This window comes from Aptenodytes forsteri, unplaced genomic scaffold (genome assembly GCF_000699145.1).
Source record: "Aptenodytes forsteri isolate BGI_AS27 unplaced genomic scaffold, ASM69914v1 Scaffold155, whole genome shotgun sequence".
Lineage (NCBI taxonomy): Eukaryota > Metazoa > Chordata > Aves > Sphenisciformes > Spheniscidae > Aptenodytes > Aptenodytes forsteri.
Window position 1 is genome coordinate 884,123 of NW_008794446.1, and position 8,246 is coordinate 892,368.

Sequence of the window (8,246 nt, forward strand, 5' to 3'; positions counted from 1 at the left end):
TGCAGGGCAATGTCAGCTGTGCCCCAGGATTAAAGGGAAAGGAAATGCTGACTGGATGACGCATGGCAGAAAATGAGGTGCAGGACTGGCTTTGCTTGACTAGGTGAACTTCACTGCAGCATAAACCACAGAGATGCAAAATTACTTCTGACTGCACCAGGGACAGGAGCTCTGGATCCATTCGCCCATTAAATTTGGACATGAGGAAAAATTTCTCTACTGAAAGAGTGGTTAAACATTGGAACAGGCTGCCCAGGGAAGTGGTTGAGTCACCATCCCTGGAAGTATTTAAAAGACATGTAGATGAGGTGCTTAGGGACATGGTTTAGTGGGCATGGTGGTGTTGGGTTCACAGTTGGACTCGATCTTAGAGGTCTTTTCCAACCTTAATGATTCTATGATTCTATGATCCTATAAATCTCTGCAAGGCACACTGTGGTGGGGACGTAAATGTGGCCAGGGTGAGCCCTCTGGGAGACACCCGTGCAGACCTGCCCTGGACACCTGCGGGGGTTGCCTGTTATGCCTTGGAGGCACAGCTCAGGGATGACAGTTCTTCAGTGTCTTTTAAGTATTCTTGTGCATTCTTTGTTTTGCAAAAGCTCTGATTCGGGGTGCTTTGGTACACGTCCTCTTTCTTCATACACTGGCCAAGTCTCATTTCTCTCCTTGTTTTGTGCTCATTTTCCTCCTTTCTATTTTTTTCCTTTCCTTGCTGTTTTTTCCCTTGTTGTGACTTCTTTTTGTGATTTCCTTAGCTCCCCCGACTCTTTCCTTCTTGTCTTTTTTCTCTCTGCTCCCTCTTTCCCTTCTGCCCCTTCATTGTGTTTCCCATTCTCCAGCAGCTCTGGCACCCATCGGAGGGGACAAGGCGTTCCTGTGGGGCTGTGCCTCAATGAACCGATCCCCTCCCCAGCAAAGAGGGGATGCTAGAGAGTCCAGTCTGAGACTCGACTCTGTTTTTTGTTTGCTTGGGGGTTTTTGGGGTTTTTGTTTTTTTTTGTTGCAAGCTGCTTCATCAGCTAGCAAGGTTGGTAGCCACAACTGGAGCAAAGAGTGAAAGTGGGTGGCTTTCAGGGAGCCACTGCTGATTTCTTTGCAGCTGCAGCAGCATTTCTGTAACGTGTGGGTGGACGGATCTGAACAGCCCCACCATTTACCCCTTCGCACCCGATGCTTTTCTCCGCCTCGAGCCCCCTCCTAAATCTCATCGGAGATCCCCATCTCCTTCTTGGGTAAGAAGAGAAGCCACCAAGCTGCCGCCAGCCATGTGCCTTCCTATTACTGATCACATGGCACGAGCTCATCTGATCCTGGTCGAGGTTCACTGTTCGGGGTTTGGCAGATGCAAATGCAAGGTTGAAACTACTGGTTGCTCTTCTTATCTGTTTTCAGGCCGGCATGTGGTGTGCCTCTGCTTTTAGGCAGTACCTGCTGCTGGGACCTTGCTAGTTTCGGTTTCATCAGTCTATTCTCCTCACAGGCCAGGCGTAAGCAAGGTTTGCATTTGCAGCACCAGTTCTCAAAGCGCTTAAACTTTTAACTAACAGGGTTGCAATGGGCAGACATTTTTTATACCCATTTTACAGAGAGATAAAAGAAAGCACAAAGTTACTGTGTTTCACAAGAAGAAAGAGAGTGTAACTGCCTGGGGTTGTCGTCCTTCTGCTGTGGACATTTACACTGTGCACAGTATTTGTACACTACAAACCTTACCTACCTATTGAGCATCCTGCCCAAACACTGCCTTCTGTAATGTGTTAGTCACCAGCAGCGTAGGAATATATGCATATATGTCAAAATACCGTCTTACTATTATTGTCTAACCACGTGTCCATCTATATGTCTAGTGTAAAATGTATATAACGATACCATGCATATGCAATTGTGTAGCGTATACATAATGCACTCATTTGTATGCAAATACAGTTGTATACATATATAAATATGCTTTCCAAGTGCGAATTCAACAATGGAAAAATATATTTGTTTTTAAAAGTAAACCTTTCTTATGCCACAGCCTCTGTGCTGATTCTGGCTATACATTATTTTTCTCATTGATGACAAGTAGCTACCAGTTTTCCAGTGAAACAAAGGAAAAGAAGATGAAATAGTTGTCAAGCATTGCATTGTACCATGCCATGAATTTTCCTTCCTACAGGCTGAAGAGAAACCACTGATTATACCATAACTGTCAAGCGTCCTGTTTTCAGTTTGTTGCTCAAACACAATAAAATTATTTAATATACAAAAGCTATCATGCGAAGCCAGTCAGTTTTTCCTCCAGCAATATATCAAGGAAAACAAGAAATGAGAAACGCACCTGAAAATGTTGAAACATTGACTGTAGGATGTGGGAGAATATTGTAATAGATCATATTTACGACAAAACAGAAACCCAACACCCTGGAAAACATACATACCACTTGAACTGTGTTTACTTCCAGGCACATTGGCCTTTGCATAGGGGTGGGCCGGGTGACTCAGCTGAATCTGAAACCTGATAAACTCTTGCCTTCTGTTTTTACATCACAGCCAGTGATTGCACATGACACATTAAAAACAGATATCGCTACATAGACACTACCTTCGGTATTTATCGTATCGACCCTGGTAAGGATAATTTCTCGGGCATATTGTACTTCAGTCTTTCACTTATGGATGTATATACGTGGGTGCGAGAGGATATATGTTTAAATGGGAGGTCTTGAGCCTAGATTGTGAGAGTCGAGAGACGAATTTGTGTCAAATATTTTCTTCAGCTTACCTTCTTCTTCTGTTTATGAAATGTGGCAGCAGACTGTGGTTCCCAGTAATGTATGCCACACTTGAGCTTATTCAGTGAATACGGTTTTGTCCAAATGCTAAGTAAGAGCCACACCTAGTAGGAATTCGAGCTGCATTAATCGCACCAATGAATAAAGTCGTATTATTATTTCTTTTCTTTGACTGGAAAAGCATACGAGTGCTTCTGACATGAACAAGGAAATTTAAAATTAAATTCCGATTCCTTTAAATAGTGCAACTTAGAAATGGTTTCCCTGAAACCTTGCCCTGAAATCTTAATTGTTTACTTTTTTGCAGATGCTGAGGGCAAATGATGTATGAACAACATCAAAGGAAATTGTCCAAAAATACATAGTAAATATTTTTACTAGCTATTTAAAAAAAACCATACTTTTTTTTTTTTACTAAATCCTTTTTTAATTTATTTAACTAAATATTTATTTCGGCATTTCTTTTAAGCCAGGGTGGTCCAACCTCAGCAGCCACTAGGTCTGCACCGAGATTTTGGGAGCCCACCCCCCAGCAGCTCCATCTCCCAGTCTGGAGAGCACAACCCTGCCTTCGCCCCTTTTGACGGCTCCCTTTCGCCCTTCCTCCTGGCAGCAGCGCCCGCCGAGCCCTGCAGCTGCTCCCTGCCACCAAAGCTGCTATAGAGAAATTGGTGGAGGAGGAGGGGGTAGGCTGCGGGCTGTTGCTGTCCAGTTTGGAGACTTGCTTTTGATTGCTGGCGGGGGGGGAGGGGGGGGGGGGGGGCGGGGGGGAATGCAGCAGCTGCTATGAGAGCCCCACTTACAGCAGCCGGGCTCCCCGTGGTGAGGAGGTGAAGGAGGAAGGAGGAGGATGCAGCAGCTGCTGTGAGAGCCCCAGTTACAGCAGCCGGGCTCCCCACGGCAGGTGGTGAGGAGGTGAAGGAGATGGCATTTGGGCAGCGCTCACATCGCCAACCGTGGTTCCCCATCTCCTCTGAGAAGAAGGGGTGGGCTGCGCGGAGACTTTCCGGGGGCTGGAGCTGCACCACACTCTGTGAGAATCCGGCAGTTCTCGACTCTGAAATGTGTCCAGTGAGGCGGGCAGGCAGCGCAGCCAGCATTTATGAAGCTCTCCTGGCCCTAATTCCAGCCATACAGATGTAAATCCAGAAGGGCCTTGCTGCCTCTACTGGGAGCATTCAGGATTTTCACCTGTGCGTAGCAGGAGGTGGAGCTGAGACAAGGTAACTTCAAACCCCTCACCAGCAAGTACCCTGACAACTATTTGGCGACATGAATTTTTTTAAGCCTAAGGACTGGGGCTTGGTAGACCTGGCTTCAAAGTCTGTCTCTGCACTTAACTTCCTCTGTGCGGTTCTCTGCACATTATGTGAGTTCATGGCGGCCCTGCAAAGTAGGACTAATCATTTTGCCTTTCTTTTGCCATCTCTCCGCAGTGCCCGGTTAGCCTGTTAGCCCGACGCTGTACGGCACGGCCTTTTTCTTACTGTTGAGCTCAGGAGGGCTGCAGCCCTTCTGGGGTGTACAGGTGATAGCGTACATCGGATAACAAGAAATAATGTAAAAGTTTGTGCCAGGCAAGGCTGAGTGCCACTTGTTTTGCTTGAGCAAGTCATTCCTTGAGATCAGCATCGTCCTGTCCATCACTTCTGGCTTGCACCGAGTCACCGGACGCTTCTGGAGCCCTGAAAATCCAAGGGACATGACAGCAGGGGAAGTGGCAATTACGCGTTTTCTATGTGCTATAAAATGCAATGGGTGGGATTTGCTGGCCTGAAGGCAGCTGGCTGAAAATGCGTGTGAACTACTCGGAGCGAGAGCCTAGCATCCCCGTGGCCGGTCAGCTCCGCCATCTGGAGTGGCAAATCACCTGCGGGGGGACGTGTTTCCCTCCATCGACCACAGAGTGACCCTAAATGTGACACCCACCTCTCCCTGGGCCAGCCGGACCCCAACCTGCCTGTGGATGCTGCTGTGCGAGGCAGGAGACGAAGGGCAGGATGTAAAGTGAGTGGGGGCATTAGCACCACCGAATCGTGGCAAGGGATTAGCAGATCCTTAAATTCCCTCTGTGGTTCGTGTGGTTGATGGGGAGAGATGCACACTCCCAGGAGGTAACTCACAGCGGTGAAGTTAAGCTCCTGCTCCGAAATGCGCTGCCAAGGGGCTGCCTTTCTCCAGCGGCTGTGTAAGAACTCTCAGGCTGGTTGGGAGAGCTTCAGGCACCTTGAACTCCCTCAGCTGGGCAGTGCGAATGCCCCGTCCACCTGGGACATGTCCAAACCCTGCTGTGTGGGGAGACCTTCAGTCACCCTGGGCTGGGAGGGGATGTGCTTGAGGTGCCACGCCACCCGGACTACAAACCAAAGTCAGTCCCTTCTGAGAGATGTGGGAGGAAACTGGAGGTGCTGAACTCCCCCATCCTTCCTCAGAAAATAAGCTTTCTCCCAGCTCTTACGATACCAAGCACACACTGGTATTTCATCGTTGCTTTTTGTTCTGTTACAACGTTTGTACTCTCTCACCACGCACATACATGTAGAAAAAAGAGCTGTACATAGAGTACGAGTGCTTTCAACCTCATGTAATCTCCTGCTGAATTTGATCAAAACCTCAGAGAGTGAATTATACAGACGGTAGTAAGAAGACAGTATAGATCCTTTATTTTGGCTGCCTCAAACCTGGAATATGAATAGAAGGCTGTGCTTTATTCCAATGATGATAAAAGGCAATCTTCAAGTCTTTAATTTGAAAAAAATATAACGTGATGCTAAGGATGATAGGAGATATTGTATTGTAGAGAAGTGGAAAATGGGAGCAGGAGTAGGAGTAGAGAAATGAAAAGGTGGAGTGTAGGAGGAGAACCGTGGGAGTAGAAAATGAATTGTGGTGCATCCATCAGCATTTCAGCATTGTGGGAGATGAGATAAACATAACGTTGTCATTTGTAGATGCGGTAAAATTTCTTGTACTGAGCCATCGCTGTGCTGAGCTGCTTTAGGAGGGGGAAGCCCCCCTTCAGCAGCCGAATGGGTGGTTTTGTTCGTGGCAGCATGTCCTAAGGATGGTCAACGGTGTTGGAGTGCACTGGGAGAGCGGTGCAGGCGAGCTTACAGCATGCAGCTTGCATGGCCCTCGTATTGTGCATGGCATGTGTGTCACTTCGTTGCTTTGACTCTGAAATTGGTTGACATGAAAGGATTCAATCCCCAAATACTTGCTGGAGAGAAGAAAACCTATGAGGAAAGCAGAGGATCACGTACGCGTGGATGGGGGCCTTACAGAAGGACTCACTCACCCAGGTGACGCCTGAGCGGACTGCCTGGATTACTCATCCCAGGAAAGCGCACAGCATCGTCTCATCAGCCTTCATCCTTCTTCCAACCCTCGGCGGACCTGGGCCCAGCTGATAGCATGCAATAGTCAAAATCCCCGTGGCAGAGCTAAGCTCTGCCTGTTGCGTTGTGAGTCACGGGGCCCCACTTGCCGAGCAAATGCAGCATTTTGAAGGCTCTGGTTTTATCGCTCTCTACCCCCATGTCCCTCACCCCTCACTGTGAACTGCTCTCTCTATTCACTGCTAAGGTTTGAGCTGCAAGAACATAAGTGGCATGGGGCACAAACGTAGCAGAGCCCCACCAAGAAGGTGAGGTGAGCAATGGCAACGCCATGTAGGGCCAAGAAAGGGCAATACAACCCTTATCCTGCAAAACGAGCCGGCCTGAACTACGAACACACCAGGGCTTCCTAAAATCTCCCAGCAGTAGCTTTCTTCCCAGTTTTCACAGTTGGCATCTGACAAAGGAAAGCTATTTTTTTTTCAACATCTGTGTATACCAATATAGGTCAGGGAATAACATCCCTTCTTTTGACAAAATAAAAAAGCAAGGAGTGCAAGATTTAAAAAAAGATCCTTAGAAGAAAGCCTGGGTAATAAATCCATTTCCTTTAGCAGGATAGGTGCCAGCCTGGCTCTGAGACATTTTTTTTCAGACGCCAAGGAAAGAGAACGAAAATGTTTCAGTGTTCTCGGGCACTTCTTTTGTTTTGGCTCCCATTTAAACATGTCCATTCACCGCGCGTCCCTGGCTGCTTCTCACCAGACGCCAAAAAGAGAACGAAAATGTTTCAGTGTTCTCGGGCACTTCTTTTGTTTTGGCTCCCATTTAAACATGTCCATTCACCGCGCGTCCCTGGCTGCTTCTCACCATTATATAATCTCTGCTTCTCCAAGGCAGGGTGCTCTCCCTTACTGCAGGGCAACTACTGTAGCCGAGTTGTGTAACGCTGCCGGATAAAGCTGTTCCAAGCTGAAACGTGGCATGCAAGTTATTAGGTAGATTATTATTTTTTTTTAAACTGAAAAAAAAGGGGTTTTTCTAAAATCCGTGGGCTAAACAATATAAATTTGTGGGTTGAATCCTTTGCAGGATTTGGAAAACAGAAATGACTTAAAGGCAAAGCAACTCTGAAGTTTGACAAGCAGCCAACCTATAATAAGGTATAATCACCTTTGGCATTTGGGAAAATAAACATGACAAAACCAGTGCTTTAAAATGTGATTAGTTACTATGCACTTATGCATATGTTGCACTAACTATATAGTTAGGTGTCATCGCATGTCTTAAAAAGTGTTTTCATAATAGGCAGCATGTGTATGTAGATGTATGATCTGTCACTAAATTATATGCTGTGGGCCTAAATCCAGTCTTACACTCTCTCTCCTTCATTATTGTTACTCATTTTTAGAAAATATTTTTATAGGAACAATGAGCCGCATTTAAATAACGTTAACACTCTCTGCCTTGGTGCAGAGAGGAGGGAAGAGTAACAGGTTTGCTGGCTCAACAGTGACAGTTACCCCGCTTCAGTGGTTCTTTGACAGGCAACATCAAATGCCATGGCTAGTTGTGAATTTTGTGACTTACTAAGCCATGTTTGAAGTACGTTTTTTAAAAGCACTCCTCCTATTGAAAACAAAACAGATTTTCTAAAAAGTACGGTTTGCCAGTTTGAACAAGGTGTTGATCCTCATCCCTGGGATCGTTTCCCTCGCTTAAGCAAACGTCTTCCTTTTAATTTTAAACAGAATAACACTTCTGTGTTGCCTCGAACATATATCTCTTTGTATGTTTATGGGGTTGGGAGGCAGAGGTGGCATGTCCTGTAACTGCTGCCTCTTTGGAAGGGGGGAATGCAAGCCTTACTAAATTGTGTGGCCTTGCGGTTTGCCGGGAAAAATATAAAGTATGTTTATTAGTTGACTTAAAATGAAATTATCCCGAGCTCCCGTGCCTGCCCACGGAATAAAACACCAGCTCACGGTATGAAAACACGCTCAGCCGAAGGGGAGGTTTATCACTTCGGGAGGCGCAGACACTTTCTGGCGAGGAGCCGGTCTGGGAGGGAGGGAGGGAGGGAGGGAGGCAGGGCAGCTGTCGCAGCCCCCGGTCCCGTCCCCCCCCGGCG

The 8,246-nt window shown here is 46.8% G+C and overlaps 2 long non-coding RNA genes across 2 annotated transcripts; both read left to right on the forward strand.

The window, feature by feature from the left end:
* The first annotated feature begins 2,532 nt into the window (after positions 1 to 2,532).
* LOC109279806 lies at positions 2,533 to 3,537 on the forward strand. Its single transcript, XR_002086345.1, has 3 exons — positions 2,533 to 2,613; positions 3,085 to 3,141; positions 3,247 to 3,537. It is a non-coding gene; the product is annotated as an uncharacterized LOC109279806 (long non-coding RNA).
* An 80-nt stretch (positions 3,538 to 3,617) lies between these two features.
* LOC103907921 lies at positions 3,618 to 5,256 on the forward strand. Its single transcript, XR_658121.2, has 2 exons — positions 3,618 to 4,000; positions 4,214 to 5,256. It is a non-coding gene; the product is annotated as an uncharacterized LOC103907921 (long non-coding RNA).
* Positions 5,257 to 8,246: the final 2,990 nt, after the last annotated feature.